This window comes from Ursus arctos, unplaced genomic scaffold (assembly GCF_023065955.2).
Source record: "Ursus arctos isolate Adak ecotype North America unplaced genomic scaffold, UrsArc2.0 scaffold_21, whole genome shotgun sequence".
In the NCBI taxonomy this organism is placed as follows: Eukaryota; Metazoa; Chordata; class Mammalia; order Carnivora; family Ursidae; genus Ursus; species Ursus arctos.
Window position 1 is genome coordinate 52336016 of NW_026622886.1, and position 19041 is coordinate 52355056.

Here is a 19041-nt window from a genome sequence, read left to right on the forward strand (position 1 = left end):
AAAAAATGCCACACACCCAGGTGTAAGAAACAACATTGCCCAGACATGGTCTAAGCCCCTCACCTCGTCCCTGTGCTTTGGGGAGCCGGAGGGACAGCCGAGGCCCTCGGACCTGAGACCCCTTTGCAAAAAGCCGGCTTCCCACGGAAAGAGTTTTCCTGAGGTGCAGACCCTCTCCCAAGTGGTTGTGGCAAGGTAAAGGAAATGCCCTCCACTTCTCTAGAAGAAACCACAGTGCCCAGGCATGTTCTAAGCCCTCCCATCCTCTCTGGGCTTCTGGCAGCAGGAGTGAAAAGAGAGGAGCACAGCACTGGGACCAGTAGTACAAAAACGGCTTCCCACGGGAAAGTCTCCACGTGCAGACATGCTCCCCAGTGCCTGTGGCAAGGTGAAGGAAATGCCATACACTGACCTGTAAGAGACCACAGGGTCCAGGCACAGTCTGAGCCATTTCCTCATCCCGGCGGTTTTCCTAGCAGGAGTTGAACCCCAACGACCCCAGCCCGGAGAACCCTGGGGCAAAAACAGCTTACAACGAGCAATATGCTCTTGCTGTGGAAAACCTATGCAAAGTGGGGGTAGCCAGGTAAACAAAATGCCACACCCCGAGGTGTAAGAAACAAAATTGCCCAGGCATAGTCTAAGCCCCTCACCTTGTCCCGGTGCTTGTGGGAGCCGGAGGGACACCCGAGGCCCACGGCCCTGAGACCCATATGGCAAAAAATGGCTTCCCACGGACACAGTTTTCCTGAGGTACAGACCCTCTCCCAAGTGGTTGTGGCAACTTAAAGCAAATGCCATCCACTTCTCTGGAAGAAACCACAGTGCCCAGCCATGTTCTAAGCCCTCCCATCCTCCCTGGGCTTCAGGCAGCAGGAGTGTAAAGAGAGGAGCAGAGCACTGGGACCCGTTTGACAAAAACCGGCTTCCCACGGGAAAGTCTTTCTCCACGTGCAGACATGCTCCCAGGTGCCTGTGGCAAGGGGAAGGAAATGCCATACACTGACCTGGAAGAGACCACAGGGCCCAGGCACAGTCTGAACCCTTCCCTCATCCCGGCGGTTTTGCTAGCAGGAGTTCTACCCCAAAGAACACAGCCCGGAGACCCCTGAGGCAAAAACGGCTTCTGACGAACAATAGGTGCTTGCTGTGGAAAACGTATCTCAAGTGGGGGTAGCCAGGTCAACAACATGCCACACACCCAGGTGTAAGAAACAACATTGCCCATGCATGGTCTAAGCCCCTCACCTCGTCCCTGTGCTTTGGGGAGCCGGAGGGACAGCCGAGGCCCACGGCCCTGAGACCCTTTGCAAAAAGCCGGCTTCCCACGGAAACAGCTTTCCTGAGGTGCAAACCCTATCCCAAGTGGTTGTGGAAAGGTAAAGCAAATGCCCTCCACTTCTCTGGAAGAAACCACAGCGCCCAGCCATGTTCTAAGCCCTCCCATCCTCCCTGGGCTTCTGGCAGCAGGAGTGAAAAGAGAGGAGAAGAGCACTGGGACCCGTTTGACAAAAACCGGCTTCCCACGGGAAAGTCTTTCTCCACGTGCAGACATGCTCCCAGGTGCCTGTGGCAAGGGGAAGGAAATGCCATACACTGACCTGGAAGAGACCACAGTGCCCAGGCACAGTCTGAACCCTTCCCTCATCCCGGCGGTTTTGCTAGCAGGAGTTCAACCCCAATGAACACAGCCCGGAGACCCCTGGGGCAAAAACGGCTTCCGACGAACAATAGGTGCTTGCTGTGGAAAACCTATCCCAAGTGGGGGTAGCCAGGTCAACAAAGTGCCACACACCCAGGTGTAAGAAACAACATTGCCCAGCCATGGTCTAAGCCCCTCACCTCGTCCCTGTGCTTTGGGGAGCCGGAGGGACAGCCGAGGCCCACGGCCCTGAGACCCCTTTGCAAAAAGCCGGCTTCCCACGGAAACAGTTTTCCTGAGGTGCAGACCCTCTCCCAAGTGGTTGTGGCAAGGTAAAGCAAATGCCCTCCACTTCTCTGGAAGAAACCACAGTGCCCAGCCATGTTCTAAGCCCTCCCATCCTCTCTGGGCTTCTGGCAGCAGGAGTGAAAAGAGAGGAGCACAGCACTGGGACGCGTGTGACAAAAACCGGCTTCCCACGGGAAAGTCTTTCTCCACGTGCAGACATGCTCCCAGGTGCCTGTGGCAAGGGGAAGGAAATGCCATACACTGACCTGGAAGAGACCACAGGGCCCAGGCACAGTCTGAGCCCTTCCCTCATCCCGGCGGTTTTGCTAGCAGGAGTTCAACCCTAACGAACCCAGCAAGGAGACCCGTGGGGCAAATACGGTTTCCGCTGCGCAATATGCTCTTGCTGTGGAATACCTACCCAAGTGGGTGTAGCCAGGTAAGCAAAATGGAACACACCCAAGTGTAAGAAAAAACATTGCCCAGGCGTGGTCTAAGCATCTCAACGCGCCGCTGTGCTTTGGGGAGCCCAAGGGACACCCGAGTTCCACGGCTCTGAGACAAGTTTGGCCAAAAGCCGGCTTCCCATGGAAACAGTTTTCCTGAGGTGCAGACCCTCTCGCAAGTGGTTGTGGCAAGGTAAAGCAAATGCCGTCCACTTCTCTAGAAGAAACCACAGTGCCCAGGCATGTTCTAAGCCCTCCCATCCTCTCTAGGCTTCTGGCAGCAGGAGTGAAAAGAGAGGAGCACAGCACTGGGACCAGTAGTACAAAAACGGCTTCCCACGGGAAAGTCTCCACGTGCAGACATGCTCCCCAGTGCCTGTGGCAAGGTGAAGGAAATGCCATACACTGACCTGTAAGAGACCACAGGGTCCAGGCACAGTCTGAGCCATTTCCTCATCCCGGCGGTTTTCCTAGCAGGAGTTGAACCCCAACGACCCCAGCCCGGAGAACCCTGGGGCAAAAACAGCTTACAACGAGCAATATGCTCTTGCTGTGGAAAACCTATGCAAAGTGGGGGTAGCCAGGTAAACAAAATGCCACACCCCGAGGTGTAAGAAACAAAATTGCCCAGACATAGTCTAAGCCCCTCACCTTGTCCCTGTGCTTGTGGGAGCCGGAGGGACACCCGAGGCCCACGGCCCTGAGACCCATATGGCAAAAAATGGCTTCCCACGGACACAGTTTTCCTGAGGTACAGACCCTCTCCCAAGTGGTTGTGGCAACTTAAAGCAAATGCCATCCACTTCTCTGGAAGAAACCACAGTGCCCAGCCATGTTCTAAAACCTCCCATCCTCCCTGGGCTTCTGGCAGCAGGAGTGAAAAGAGAGGAGCAGAGCACTGGGACCCGTTTGACAAAAACCGGCTTCCCACGGGAAAGTCTTTCTCCACATGCAGAATTGCTCCCAGGTGCCTGTGGCAAGGGGAAGGAAATGCCATACACTGACCTGGAAGAGACCACAGGGCCCAGGCACAGTCTGAACCCTTCCCTCATCCCGGCGGTTTTGCTAGCAGGAGTTCAACCGCAACGAACACAGCCCGGAGACCCCTGAGGCAAAAACGGCTTCCGACGAACAAGAGGTGCTTGCTGTGGAAAACCTATCCCAAGTGGGGGTAGCCAGATCAACAAAATGCCACACACCCACGTGTAAGAAACAACATTGCCCAGGCATGGTCTAAGCCCCTCACCTCGTCCCTGTGCTTTGGGGAGCCGGAGGGACAGCCGAGGCCCACGGCCCTGAGACCCCTTTGCAAAAAGCCGGCTTCCCACGGAAACAGCTTTCCTGAGGTCAGACCCTCTCACAAGTGGTTGTGGCAAGGTAAAGCAAATGCCCTCCACTTCTCTGGAAGAAACCACAGTGCCCAGCCATGTTCTAAGCCCTCCCATCCTCCCTGGGCTTCTGGCAGCAGGAGTGAAAAGAGAGGAGCAGAGCACTGGAACCCGTTTGACAAAAACCGGCTTCCCACGGGAAAGTCTTTCTCCTCGTGCAGACATGTTCCCAGGTGCCTGTGGCAAGGGGAAGGAAATGCCATACACTGACCTGGAAGAGACCACAGGGCCCAGGCACAGTCTGAACCCTTCCCTCATCCCGGCGGTTTTGCTAGCAGGAGTTCAACCCCAACGAACACAGCCCGGAGACCCCTGAGGCAAAAACGGCTTCTGACGAACAATAGGTGCTTGCTGTGGAAAACGTATCTCAAGTGGGGGTAGCCAGGTCAACAACATGCCACACACCCAGGCGTAAGAAACATTGCCCAGGCATGGTCTAAGCCCCTCACCTCGTCCCTGTGCTTTGGGGAGCCGGAAGGTCAGCCGAGGCCCACGGCCCTGAGACCCCTTTGCAAAAAGCCGGCTTCCCACGGAAACAGCTTTCCTGAGGTGCAGACCCTCTCACAAGTGGTTGTGGCAGGGTAAAGCAAATGCCCTCCACTTCTCTGGAAGAAACCACAGTGTCCAGCCATGTTCTAAGCCCTCCCATCCTCCCTGGGCTTCTGGCAGCAGGAGTGAAAAGAGAGGAGCAGAGCACTGGGACCCGTTTGACAAAAACCGGCTTCCCACGGGAAAGTCTTTCTCCACGTGCAGACATGCTCCCAGGTGCCTGTGGCAAGGGGAAGGAAATGCCATATACTGACCTGGAAGAGACCACAGGGCCCAGGCACAGTCTGAGCCCTTCCCTCATCCCGGCGGTTTTGCTAGCAGGAGTTCAACTCCAACGAACCCAGCAAGGAGACCCGTGGAGCAAATACGGCTTCCGCTGAGAAATATGCTCTTGCTCTGGAATACCTACCCAAGTGGGGGTAGCCAGGTAAGCAAAATGGAACACACCCAAGTGTAAGAAAAAACATTGCCCAGGCGTGGTCTAAGCATCTCAACGCGCCGCTGTGCTTTGGGGAGCCCAAGGGACACCCGAGTTCCACGGCTCTGAGACAAGTTTGGCCAAAAGCCGGCTTCCCATGGAAACAGTTTTCCTGAGGTGCAGACCCTCTCGCAAGTGGTTGTGGCAAGGTAAAGCAAATGCCATCCACTTCTCTAGAACAAAAAACAGGGCCCAGCCATGTTCTAAGCCCTCCCATCCTCTCTGGGCTTCTGGCAGCAGGAGTGAAAAGAGAGGAGCACAGCACTGGGACCAGAAGGACAAAACCGGCTTCCCACGGGAAAGTCTCCACGTGCAGACATGCTCCCCAGTGCCTGTGGCAAGGTGAAGGAAATGCCATACACTGACCTGTAAGAGACCACAGGGCCCAGGCACAGTCTGAGCCATTCCCTCATCCCGGCGGTTTTCCTAGCAGGAGTTCAACCCCAACGACCCCAGCCCGGAGAACCCTGGGGCAAAAACAGCTTACAACGAGCAATATGCTCTTGCTGTGGAAAACCTATGCAAAGTGGGGGTAGCCAGGTAAACAAAATGCCACACCCCGAGGTGTAAGAAACAAAATTGCCCAGGCATAGTCTAAGCCCCTCACCTTGTCCCTGTGCTTGTGGGAGCCGGAGAGACACCCGAGGCCCACGGCCCTGAGACCCATATGGCAAAAAATGGCTTCCCACGGACACAGTTTTCCTGAGGTACAGACCCTCTCACAAGTGGTTGTGGCAAGTTAAAGCAAATGCCATCCACTTCTCTGGAAGAAACCACAGTGCCCAGCCATGATCTAAGCCCTCCCATCCTCACTGGGCTTCTGGCAGCAGGAGTGAAAAAGAAGAGCACAGCATTGGGACCCATTTGACAAAAACCGGCTTCCCACGAAAAAGTCTTTCTCCACGTGCAGACATGCTCCCAAGTGCCTGTGGCAAGGTGAAGGAAATGCCATACACTGACCTGGAAGAGACCACAGGGCCCAGGCACATTCTAAGCCCTTCCCTCATCCCGGCGGTTTTGCTAGCAGGAGTTCAACCCCAACGAACACAGCCCGGAGACCCCTGGGGCAAATACGGCTACCGACGAGCAATATGCTCTTGCTGTGGAAAACCTATCCAAAGTAGGGGTAGCCAGTTAAACAAAATGCCACACACCCAGCTGTGAGAAACAACATGGCCCAAGCATGGTCTAAGCCCCTCATCTCGTCCCTTGCTTTGGGGAGCCGGAGGGACACCCGAGGAAAACGGCCCTGAGACCCGTCTGGCAAAAAGCCGGCTTCCCAAGGAAACTGTTTTCCTGAGGTGCAGACCCTCTCACAAGTGGTTGTGGCAAGGTAAAGCAAATGCCATTTACGTCTCTGGAAGAAACCACAGTGTCCAGCCATGTTCTAAACACTCCCATCCTCACTGGTCTTCTGGCAGCAGGAGTGAAAAGAGAGGAGCACAGCACTGGGACCCGTTTGACAAAAACCGGCTTCCCACGGGAAAGTCTTTCTCCACGTGCAAACATGCTCCCAAGTGCCTGTGGCAAGGTGAAGGAAATGCCATAGACTGACCTGTAAGAGACCACAGGGCCCAGGCACAGTCTGAGCCCTTCCCTCATCCCGGCGGTTTTGCTAGCAGGAGTTCAACCCCAAGGAACACAGCCCGGAGACCCCTGGGGCAAATACGGCTTCCGACGAGCAATACGCTCTTGCTGTGGAAAACCTATCCCAAGTGGGGGTAGCCAGGTAAACAAAATGCCACACACCCAGGTTAAAGAAGCAACATTGCCCAGGCATGGTCTAAGCCCCTCAACTCGTCCCTGTGCTTGTGGGAGACCGAGGGACACCTGAAGCCCACGGCCCTGAGACCCATTTGACAAAAAGACGGCTTCCCACGGAAACAGATTCCTGAGGTGCAGACCCTCTCACAAGTGGTTGTGGCAAGGTAAAGCAAATGCCATCCACGATTCTGGAAGAAACCACAGTGCCCAGCCATGTTCTAAGCTGCCCAGGTATGGTCTAAGCCCCTCACCTCATCCCTGTGCTTTTGGGAGCCATAGGGAAACCCGAGGCCCACGGCCATGATACCCGTTTGGCCAAAAGCCGGCTTCCCACGGAAACAGTTTTCCTGAGGTGCAGACCCTCTCACAAGTGGTTGTGGCAAGGTAAAGCAAATGCCCTCCACTTCTCTGGAAGAAACCACAGTGCCCAGCCATGTTCTAAACACTCCCATCCTCACTTTGCTTCTGGCAGCAGGAGTGAAAAGAGAAGAGCACAGCACTGGGAACCATTTCACAAAAACCGGCTTCCCACGGGAAAGTCTTTCTCCACGTGCAGACATGCTACCAAGTGCCTGCGGCAAGGTGAAGGAAATGCCATACACTGACCTGGAAGAGACCACAGGGCCCAGGCACAGTCTGAACCCTTCCCTCATCCCGGCGGTTTTGCTAGCAGGAGTTCAACCCCAAAGAACACAGCCCGGAGACCCCTGGGGCAAATACGTCTTCCGACGAGCAATACGCTCTTGCTGTGGAAAACCTATCCCAAGTGGGGGTAGCCAGGTACACAAAATGCCACACACCCAGGTGAAAGAAACAACATTGCCCAGGCATGGTCTAAGCCCCTCACCTCATCCCTGTGCTTTTGGGAGCCGGAGGGTAACCCGAGGCCCACGGCCATGATACCCGTTTGGCCAAAAGCCGGCTTCCCACGGAAACAGTTTTCCTGAGGTGCAGACCCTCTCACAAGTGGTTGTGGCAAGGTAAAGCAAATTCCATCCACGTCTCTGGAAGAAACCACAGTGCCCAGCCATTTTCTAAGCCCTCCCATCCTCACTGGGCCTCTGGCAGCAGGAGTGAAAAAGAGGAGCACAGCACTGGGACCAGTTTGACAAAAACCGGCTTCCCACGGGAAAGTCTTTCTCCACGTGCAGACATGCTCCCAGGTGCCTGTGGCAAGGGGAAGGAAATGCCATACACTGACCTGGAAGAGACCACAGGGCCCAGGCACAGTCTGAACCCTTCCCTCATCCCGGCGGTTTTGCTAGCAGGAGTTCTACCCCAAAGAACACAGCCCGGAGACCCCTGAGGCAAAAACGGCTTCTGACGAACAATAGGTGCTTGCTGTGGAAAACGTATCTCAAGTGGGGGTAGCCAGGTCAACAACATGCCACACACCCAGGTGTAAGAAACAACATTGCCCATGCATGGTCTAAGCCCCTCACCTCGTCCCTGTGCTTTGGGGAGCCGGAGGGACAGCCGAGGCCCACGGCCCTGAGACCCTTTGCAAAAAGCCGGCTTCCCACGGAAACAGCTTTCCTGAGGTGCAAACCCTATCCCAAGTGGTTGTGGAAAGGTAAAGCAAATGCCCTCCACTTCTCTGGAAGAAACCACAGCGCCCAGCCATGTTCTAAGCCCTCCCATCCTCCCTGGGCTTCTGGCAGCAGGAGTGAAAAGAGAGGAGAAGAGCACTGGGACCCGTTTGACAAAAACCGGCTTCCCACGGGAAAGTCTTTCTCCACGTGCAGACATGCTCCCAGGTGCCTGTGGCAAGGGGAAGGAAATGCCATACACTGACCTGGAAGAGACCACAGGGCCCAGGCACAGTCTGAACCCTTCCCTCATCCCGGCGGTTTTGCTAGCAGGAGTTCAACCCCAATGAACACAGCCCGGAGACCCCTGGGGCAAAAACGGCTTCAGACGAACAATAGGTGCTTGCTGTGGAAAACCTATCCCAACTGGGGGTAGCCAGGTCAACAAAGTGCCACACACCCAGGTGTAAGAAACAACATTGCCCAGCCATGGTCTAAGCCCCTCACCTCGTCCCTGTGCTTTGGGGAGCCGGAGGGACAGCCGAGGCCCACGGCCCTGAGACCCTTTTGCAAAAAGCCGGCTTCCCACGGAAACAGTTTTCCTGAGGTGCAGACCCTCTCCCAAGTGGTTGTGGCAAGGTAAAGCAAATGCCCTCCACTTCTCTGGAAGAAACCACAGTGCCCAGCCATGTTCTAAGCCCTCCCATCCTCTCTGGGCTTCTGGCAGCAGGAGTGAAAAGAGAGGAGCACAGCACTGGGACGCGTGTGACAAAAACCGGCTTCCCACGGGAAAGTCTTTCTCCACGTGCAGACATGCTCCCAGGTGCCTGTGGCAAGGGGAAGGAAATGCCATACACTGACCTGGAAGAGACCACAGGGCCCAGGCACAGTCTGAGCCCTTCCCTCATCCCGGCGGTTTTGCTAGCAGGAGTTCAACCCTAACGAACCCAGCAAGGAGACCCGTGGGGCAAATACGGTTTCCGCTGCGCAATATGCTCTTGCTGTGGAATACCTACCCAAGTGGGTGTAGCCAGGTAAGCAAAATGGAACACACCCAAGTGTAAGAAAAAACATTGCCCAGGCGTGGTCTAAGCATCTCAACGCGCCGCTGTGCTTTGGGGAGCCCAAGGGACACCCGAGTTCCACGGCTCTGAGACAAGTTTGGCCAAAAGCCGGCTTCCCATGGAAACAGTTTTCCTGAGGTGCAGACCCTCTCGCAAGTGGTTGTGGCAAGGTAAAGCAAATGCCGTCCACTTCTCTAGAAGAAACCACAGTGCCCAGGCATGTTCTAAGCCCTCCCATCCTCTCTAGGCTTCTGGCAGCAGGAGTGAAAAGAGAGGAGCACAGCACTGGGACCAGTAGTACAAAAACGGCTTCCCACGGGAAAGTCTCCACGTGCAGACATGCTCCCCAGTGCCTGTGGCAAGGTGAAGGAAATGCCATACACTGACCTGTAAGAGACCACAGGGTCCAGGCACAGTCTGAGCCATTTCCTCATCCCGGCGGTTTTCCTAGCAGGAGTTGAACCCCAACGACCCCAGCCCGGAGAACCCTGGGGCAAAAACAGCTTACAACGAGCAATATGCTCTTGCTGTGGAAAACCTATGCAAAGTGGGGGTAGCCAGGTAAACAAAATGCCACACCCCGAGGTGTAAGAAACAAAATTGCCCAGGCATAGTCTAAGCCCCTCACCTTGTCCCTGTGCTTGTGGGAGCCGGAGGGACACCCGAGGCCCACGGCCCTGAGACCCATATGGCAAAAAATGGCTTCCCACGGACACAGTTTTCCTGAGGTACAGACCCTCTCCCAAGTGGTTGTGGCAACTTAAAGCAAATGCCATCCACTTCTCTGGAAGAAACCACAGTGCCCAGCCATGTTCTAAGCCCTCCCATCCTCCCTGGGCTTCTGGCAGCAGGAGTGAAAAGAGAGGAGCAGAGCACTGGGACCCGTTTGACAAAAACCGGCTTCCCACGGGAAAGTCTTTCTCCACATGCAGACATGCTCCCAGGTGCCTGTGGCAAGGGGAAGGAAATGCCATACACTGACCTGGAAGAGACCACAGGGCCCAGGCACAGTCTGAACCCTTCCCTCATCCCGGCGGTTTTGCTAGCAGGAGTTCAACCCCAACGAACACAGCCCGGAGACCCCTGAGGCAAAAACGGCTTCCGACGAACAAGAGGTGCTTGCTGTGGAAAACCTATCCCAAGTGGGGGTAGCCAGATCAACAAAATGCCACACACCCACGTGTAAGAAACAACATTGCCCAGGCATGGTCTAAGCCCCTCACCTCGTCCCTGTGCTTTGGGGAGCCGGAGGGACAGCCGAGGCCCACGGCCCTGAGACCCCTTTGCAAAAAGCCGGCTTCCCACGGAAACAGCTTTCCTGAGGTCAGACCCTCTCACAAGTGGTTGTGGCAAGGTAAAGCAAATGCCCTCCACTTCTCTGGAAGAAACCACAGTGCCCAGCCATGTTCTAAGCCCTCCCATCCTCCCTGGGCTTCTGGCAGCAGGAGTGAAAAGAGAGGAGCAGAGCACTGGAACCCGTTTGACAAAAACCGGCTTCCCACGGGAAAGTCTTTCTCCACGTGCAGACATGCTCCCAGGTGCCTGTGGCAAGGGGAAGGAAATGCCATATACTGACCTGGAAGAGACCACAGGGCCCAGGCACAGTCTGAGCCCTTCCCTCATCCCGGCGGTTTTGCTAGCAGGAGTTCAACTCCAACGAACCCAGCAAGGAGACCCGTGGGGCAAATACGGCTTCCGCTGAGAAATATGCTCTTGCTGTGGAATACCTACCCAAGTGGGGGTAGCCAGGTAAGCAAAATGGAACACACCCAAGTGTAAGAAAAAACATTGCCCAGGCGTGGTCTAAGCATCTCAACGCGCCGCTGTGCTTTGGGGAGCCCAAGGGACACCCGAGTTCCACGGCTCTGAGACAAGTTTGGCCAAAAGCCGGCTTCCCATGGAAACAGTTTTCCTGAGGTGCAGACCCTCTCACAAGTGGTTGTGGCAAGGTAAAGCAAATGCCATCCACTTCTCTAGAACAAAAAACAGGGCCCAGCCATGTTCTAAGCCCTCCCATCCTCTCTGGGCTTCTGGCAGCAGGAGTGAAAAGAGAGGAGCACAGCACTGGGACCAGAAGGACAAAACCGGCTTCCCACGGGAAAGTCTCCACGTGCAGACATGCTCCCCAGTGCCTGTGGCAAGGTGAAGGAAATGCCATACACTGACCTGTAAGAGACCACAGGGCCCAGGCACAGTCTGAGCCATTCCCTCATCCCGGCGGTTTTCCTAGCAGGAGTTCAACCCCAACGACCCCAGCCCGGAGAACCCTGGGGCAAAAACAGCTTACAACGAGCAATATGCTCTTGCTGTGGAAAACCTATCCAAAGTGGGGGTAGCCAGGTAAACAAAATGCCACACCCCGAGGTGTAAGAAACAAAATTGCCCAGGCATAGTCTAAGCCCCTCACCTTGTCCCTGTGCTTGTGGGAGCCGGAGAGACACCCGAGGCCCACGGCCCTGAGACCCATATGGCAAAAAATGGCTTCCCACGGACACAGTTTTCCTGAGGTACAGACCCTCTCACAAGTGGTTGTGGCAAGTTAAAGCAAATGCCATCCACTTCTCTGGAAGAAACCACAGTGCCCAGCCATGATCTAAGCCCTCCCATCCTCACTGGGCTTCTGGCAGCAGGAGTGAAAAAGAAGAGCACAGCATTGGGACCCATTTGACAAAAACCGGCTTCCCACGAAAAAGTCTTTCTCCACGTGCAGACATGCTCCCAAGTGCCTGTGGCAAGGTGAAGGAAATGCCATACACTGACCTGGAAGAGACCACAGGGCCCAGGCACATTCTAAGCCCTTCCCTCATCCCGGCGGTTTTGCTAGCAGGAGTACAACCCCAACGAACACAGCCCGGAGACCCCTGGGGCAAATACGGCTACCGACGAGCAATATGCTCTTGCTGTGGAAAACCTATCCAAAGTAGGGGTAGCCAGTTAAACAAAATGCCACACACCCAGCTGTGAGAAACAACATGGCCCAAGCATGGTCTAAGCCCCTCATCTCGTCCCTTGCTTTGGGGAGCCGGAGGGACACCCGAGGAAAACGGCCCTGAGACCCGTCTGGCAAAAAGCCGGCTTCCCAAGGAAACTGTTTTCCTGAGGTGCAGACCCTCTCACAAGTGGTTGTGGCAAGGTAAAGCAAATGCCATTTACGTCTCTGGAAGAAACCACAGTGTCCAGCCATGTTCTAAACACTCCCATCCTCACTGGTCTTCTGGCAGCAGGAGTGAAAAGAGAGGAGCACAGCACTGGGACCCGTTTGACAAAAACCGGCTTCCCACGGGAAAGTCTTTCTCCACGTGCAAACATGCTCCCAAGTGCCTGTGGCAAGGTGAAGGAAATGCCATAGACTGACCTGTAAGAGACCACAGGGCCCAGGCACAGTCTGAGCCCTTCCCTCATCCCGGCGGTTTTGCTAGCAGGAGTTCAACCCCAAGGAACACAGCCCGGAGACCCCTGGGGCAAATACGGCTTCCGACGAGCAATACGCTCTTGCTGTGGAAAACCTATCCCAAGTGGGGGTAGCCAGGTAAACAAAATGCCACACACCCAGGTTAAAGAAGCAACATTGCCCAGGCATGGTCTAAGCCCCTCAACTCGTCCCTGTGCTTTTGGGAGACCGAGGGACACCTGAAGCCCACGGCCCTGAGACCCATTTGACAAAAAGACGGCTTCCCACGGAAACAGATTCCTGAGGTGCAGACCCTCTCACAAGTGGTTGTGGCAAGGTAAAGCAAATGCCATCCACGATTCTGGAAGAAACCACAGTGCCCAGCCATGTTCTAAGCTGCCCAGGTATGGTCTAAGCCCCTCACCTCATCCCTGTGCTTTTGGGAGCCATAGGGAAACCCGAGGCCCACGGCCATGATACCCGTTTGGCCAAAAGCCGGCTTCCCACGGAAACAGTTTTCCTGAGGTGCAGACCCTCTCACAAGTGGTTGTGGCAAGGTAAAGCAAATGCCCTCCACTTCTCTGGAAGAAACCACAGTGCCCAGCCATGTTCTAAACACTCCCATCCTCACTTTGCTTCTGGCAGCAGGAGTGAAAAGAGAAGAGCACAGCACTGGGAACCATTTCACAAAAACCGGCTTCCCACGGGAAAGTCTTTCTCCACGTGCAGACATGCTACCAAGTGCCTGCGGCAAGGTGAAGGAAATGCCATACACTGACCTGGAAGAGACCACAGGGCCCAGGCACAGTCTGAGCCCTTCCCTCATCCCGGCGGTTTTGCTAGCAGGAGTTCAACCCCAAAGAACACAGCCCGGAGACCCCTGGGGCAAATACGTCTTCCGACGAGCAATACGCTCTTGCTGTGGAAAACCTATCCCAAGTGGGGGTAGCCAGGTACACAAAATGCCACACACCCAGGTGAAAGAAACAACATTGCCCAGGCATGGTCTAAGCCCCTCACCTCATCCCTGTGCTTTTGGGAGCCGGAGGGTAACCCGAGGCCCACGGCCATGATACCCGTTTGGCCAAAAGCCGGCTTCCCACGGAAACAGTTTTCCTGAGGTGCAGACCCTCTCACAAGTGGTTGTGGCAAGGTAAAGCAAATTCCATCCACGTCTCTGGAAGAAACCACAGTGCCCAGCCATTTTCTAAGCCCTCCCATCCTCACTGGGCCTCTGGCAGCAGGAGTGAAAAAGAGGAGCACAGCACTGGGACCAGTTTGACAAAAACCGGCTTCCCACGGGAAAGTCTTTCTCCACGTGCAGACATGCTCCCAGGTGCCTGTGGCAAGGGGAAGGAAATGCCATACACTGACCTGGAAGAGACCACAGGGCCCAGGCACAGTCTGAACCCTTCCCTCAACCCGGCGGTTTTGCTAGCAGGAGTTCAACTCCAAGGAACACAGCCCGGAAACCCCTGGGGCAAAAACGGCTTCCAAGGAACAATAGGTGCTTGCTGTGGAAAACCTATGCAAAGTGGGGGTAGTCAGGTAACCAAATGCCACACACCCAGGTGTAAGAAACAACATTGCCCAGGCTTGGTCCAAGCCCCTCACGTCGTCCCTGTGCTTTTGGGAGCCAGAGGGACACCCGAGGCCCACGGCCCTGAGACCCGTTTGGCCAAAACCCGGCTTCCAACGGAAACAGTTTTCCTGAGGTGCAGACCCTCTCACAAGTGGTTGTGGCAAGGTAAAGCAAATGCCATCCACTTCTCTGGAAGAAACCACAGTGCCCAGCCATGTTCTAACGCCTCCCATCCTCACTGGACTTCTGGCTGCAGGAGAGAAAAGAGAGGAGCACAGCACTGGGACCCGTTTCACAAAAACCGGCTTCCCACGGGAGAGGCTTTCTCCACGTGCAGACATGCTCCCCAGTGCCTGTGGCAAGGTGAAGGAAATGCCATACACTGACCTGTAAGAGACCACAGGGCCCAGGCACAGTCTGAGCCCTTCCCTCATCCCGGCGGTTTTCCTAGCAGGAGTTCAACCCCAACGACCCCAGCCCGGAGAACCCTGAGGCAAAAACGGCTTACAACGAGCAATATGCTCTTGCTGTGGAAAACCTATGCAAAGTGGGGGTAGCCAGGTAAACAAAATGCCACACCCCGAGGTGTAAGAAACAAAATTGCCCAGGCATAGTCTAAGCCCCTCACCTTGTCCCTGTGCTTGTGGGAGCCGGAGGGACACCCGAGGCCCACGGCCCTGAGACCCATATGGCAAAAAATGGCTTCCCACGGACACAGTTTTCCTGAGGTGCAGACCCTCTCACAAGTGGTTCTGGCAAGTTAAAGCAAATGCCATCCACTTCTCTGGAAGAAACCACAGTGCCCAGCCATGTTCTAAGCCCTCCCATCCTCACTGGGCTTCTGGCAGCAGGAGTGAAAAGAGAGGAGCACAGCATTGGGACCCATTTGACAAAAACCGGCTTCCCACGAAAAAGTCTTTCTCCGCATGCAGACATTCTCCCAAGTGCCTGTGGTAAGGTATAGGAAATGCCATACACTGACCTGTAAGAGACCACAGGGCCCAGATACAGTCTGAGCCCTTCCCTCATCCCGTCGGTTTTGCTAGCAGGAGTTCAACCACAACGAACACAGCCCGGAGACCCCTGGGGCAAAAACGGCTTCCAAGGAACAACATGCTCTTGCTGTGGAAAACCTATCCAAAGTGGGGTAGCCAGGAAAAAAAAATGCCACACACCCAGGTGTAAGAAACAACATTGCCCAGGCATGGTCTAAGCCCCTCACCTCGTCCCTGTGCTTTTGGGAGCCAGAGGGACACCCGAGGCCCACAGCCCTGAGACCCATCTGGCAAAAAGCCGGCTTCCCAAGGAAACAGTTTTCCTGAGGTGCAGACCCTCACACAAGTGGTTGTGGCAAGGTAAAGCAAATGCCATCCACTTCTCTTGAAGAAACCACAGTGCCCAGCCATGTTCTAAGCCCTCCCATCCTCACTGAGCTTCTGGCTGCAGGAGTGAAAAGAGAGGAGCACAGCACCTGGACCCGTTTGACAAAAACCGGCTTCCCACGGGAAAGTCTTCTCCACGTGCAGACATGCTCCCAAGTGCCTGTGGCAAGGTGAAGGAAATGCCATACACTGACCTGTAAGAGACCACAGGGCCCAGGCACAGTCTGAGCCCTTCCCTCATCCTGGCAGTTTTGCTAGCAGGAGTTCAACCCCAACGAACACAGCCCGGAGACCCCTGGGGCCAAAACGGCTTCCGACGAGCAATATGCTCTTGCTGTGGAAAACCTATCCCAAGTGGGGGTAGCCAGGTAAACAAAATGCCACACACTCAGGTGTAAGAAACAACATTGCCCAGGCATGTTCTAAGCCCCCCAACTCGTCCCTGTGCTTTTGGGATCCCGTGGAACACACGAGGCCTCGGGCCTGTGACCCGTCTGTCAAAAAGCCGGCTTCCCACGGAAACAGTTTTCCTGAGGTGCAGACCCTCTCACAAGTGGTTGTGGCAAGGTAAAGCAAATGCCATCCACTTCTCTGGAAGAAACCACAATGCCCAGCCATGTTCTAAGCCCTCCCATACTCACTGGGCTTCTGGCAGCAGGAGTGAAAAGAGAGGAGCACAGCACTGGGACCCGTTTGACAAAAACCGGCTTCACACGGGAAAGTCTTTCTCCACCTGCAGACATGCTCCCAAGTGTCTTTGGCAAGGTGAAGGAAATGCCATATACTGACCTGTAAGACACCACAGGGCCCAGGCACAGTCTGAGTCCTTCCCTCATCCTGGCGGTTTTGCTAGCAGGAGTTCCACCCCAACGAACACAGCCCGGAGACCCCTGGGGCCAAAACGGCTTCCGACGAGCAATATGCTCTTGCTGTGGAAAACCTATCCCAAGTGGGGGTAGCCAGGTCAACAAAATGCCACACACCCAGGTGTAAGAAACAACATTGCCCAGGCATGGTCTAAGCCCCTCACCTCGTCCCTGTGCTTTTGGGAGCCGGAGTGACACCCGAGGCCCACGGCCCTGAGACCCGTTTGGTCAAAAGCCGGCTTCCCATGGAAACAGTTTTCCTGAGGTGCAGAACCTCTCCCAAGTGGTTTTGGCAAGGTAAAGCAAATGCCCTCCACGTCTCTGGACGAAACCACAGTGCCCAGCCATGTTCTAAACCCTCCCATACTCACTGGGCTTCTGGCAGCAGGAGTGAAAAGAAAGCACAGCAATGGGACCCGTTTGACAAAAACCGGCTTTCCACAGGAAAGTCTTTCTCCACATGCGGACATGCTCCCAAGTGCCTGTGGCAAGGTGAAGGAATTGCCATACACTGACCTGGAAGAGACCACAGGGCCCAGGCACAGTCTGAGCCCTTCCCTCATCCCGGCGGTTTTGCTAGCAGGAGTTCAACCCCAACGAACACACCCTGGAGACCCCTGGGGCAAAAACGGCTTCCGAGAAGCAATATGCTCTTTTGTGGAAAACCTATCCCAAGTGGGGGTAGCCAGGTAAAAAAAAATGCCAAACACCCAGGTGTAAGAAACAACATTGCCCAGGCATGGTCTAAGCCCCTCACCTCTTCCCTGTGCTTTGGGGAGCCGGAGGGACACCCGAGGCCCACGGCCCTGAGACCCGTTTGGCCAAAAGCCCGCTTCCCACGGAAACAGTTTTCCTGAGGTTCAGACCCTCTCACAAGTGGTTGTGGCAAGGTAAAGCAAATGCTATCCACGACTCTGGAAGAAACCATAGTGCCCAGCCATGTTCTAAGCCCTGCCATCCTCACTGGGCTTCTGGCAGCAGGAGTGAAAAGAGAGGAGCACAGCACTGGGACCCGTTTGACAAAAACCGGCTTCCCACGAAAAAGTCTTTCTCCACGTGCAGACATGCTCCCAAGTGCTGAGGACATAGTACTGAGACATATTTGGCAGAAACGGGTTCAAATGAAAAATATTTCTTGATGTGCAAACTCTATCTTAATTTGTTGTGGCAAGGTAAAGGATGTTCATATGCTTATTTGTAAGAAATAACAGGTCCCATGGACGGTCTGAGCCCTAAGATCATCACTGTTCTTTTGGTATCATGAGTTAAAACCGAGGCAAACAGCTGAGAAAATTTGGCAAAAACCGCCTTTCAGTGAAATATATTTTCTCTTTTGCAAACTCTATCATAATTGTTTGTGCCAATGTAAAGAAAATGCCATACGCTTATCTGTAAGAAACAGAAGTTTCCAGGATCGGTCTGAGCCCTCACATCATCATAGTGATTTTGGTAGCATTAGTTAATCCCAAACAACACGGTATTGAGACACATTTGACAAAAAACCGCTTCCAACGAAAAATATTTTGTTCATGTTGAAACCCTATCATATGTGGTTGTGGCAATGTAAAGAAAATGCCACACCCTTATGTGTAAGAAACAACATTACCCAGGAACAGTCTAAGCCCTAACATCATCACTGTGCTTTTGGTAGCATGAGTGAAACCCGAGGAATACAGCACTTAGACACATTTGGGAAAAACCGGCTTCCAATGAAAACTATTTTCTTAACGTGGAAACCCTATCACAAGGGGTTGTGGAAGGTAAAGTAAAAAAGCGGAGTTCCAACGAGAAATATTTTCTTCACGTAGAAACCCGTTCCTGGGCACTGTTGCTTCTTACAGATAAGTGTGTGGCATTTATTTATCTGGCCACAACCACTTACGTTTGGGTTTGAAAGGGAAGAAAATATTATTCATTGGAACGCGATTTTTGCCAAATGTGTCTTAGTGCTGTTTGCCTCCGCTTTAACTCCCGCTCCCAAAAGCACAGTGCTGATATTAAGGCTCAGACTGTTCCAGGGCACTGTTGTTTCTTACAGATAAGCGTATGGCATTTTCTTTACATTGGCACAAACAATTATGGGTTTCGGGTTCGGGTTCGGGTTAGGGGCTTGGGTTCTGGTTCTGGTTCTGGTTCGGGTAGGTTTCAGGTTCGGGTTCGGGTAGGGTTCGGGTTCGGGTTCGGGTAGGGTTCAGTTTCGGTTTCGGTTCGGGTTCGGTATCGGTTTCGCTTTCAGTTATGGATTCGGGTTCGGGTTCGGGTTAGGGGTTAGGGTTCGGGTTCGGGTTCTGGTTCGGGATTGGTTTCGCTTTCGAGTATGGATTCGGGTTCGGGTTCGGGTTAGGATTAGGGTTCGGGTTCGGGTTCAGGTTCGGGTTAGGGTTCGGGTTAGGGTTAGGGTAAGGGTTCGGATTAGGGTTCGGGTTCGGGTTAGGGTTCGGGTTCAGGTTAGGGTTCGGGTTCGGGTTAGGGTTCGGGTTAGGGTTCGGGTTAGGGTTAGGGTTAGGGTTCAGTTTAGGGTTAGGGTTAGGGTTAGGGTTCAGGTTAGGGTTCGGGTTAGGGTTCGGGTTCGGGTTAGGGTTCGGGTTAGGGTTAGGGTTCGGGTTCGGGTTCGGTTTAGGGTTCGGGTTTGGGTTAGGGTTCGGGTTAGGGTTAGGGTTCGGTTTAGGGTT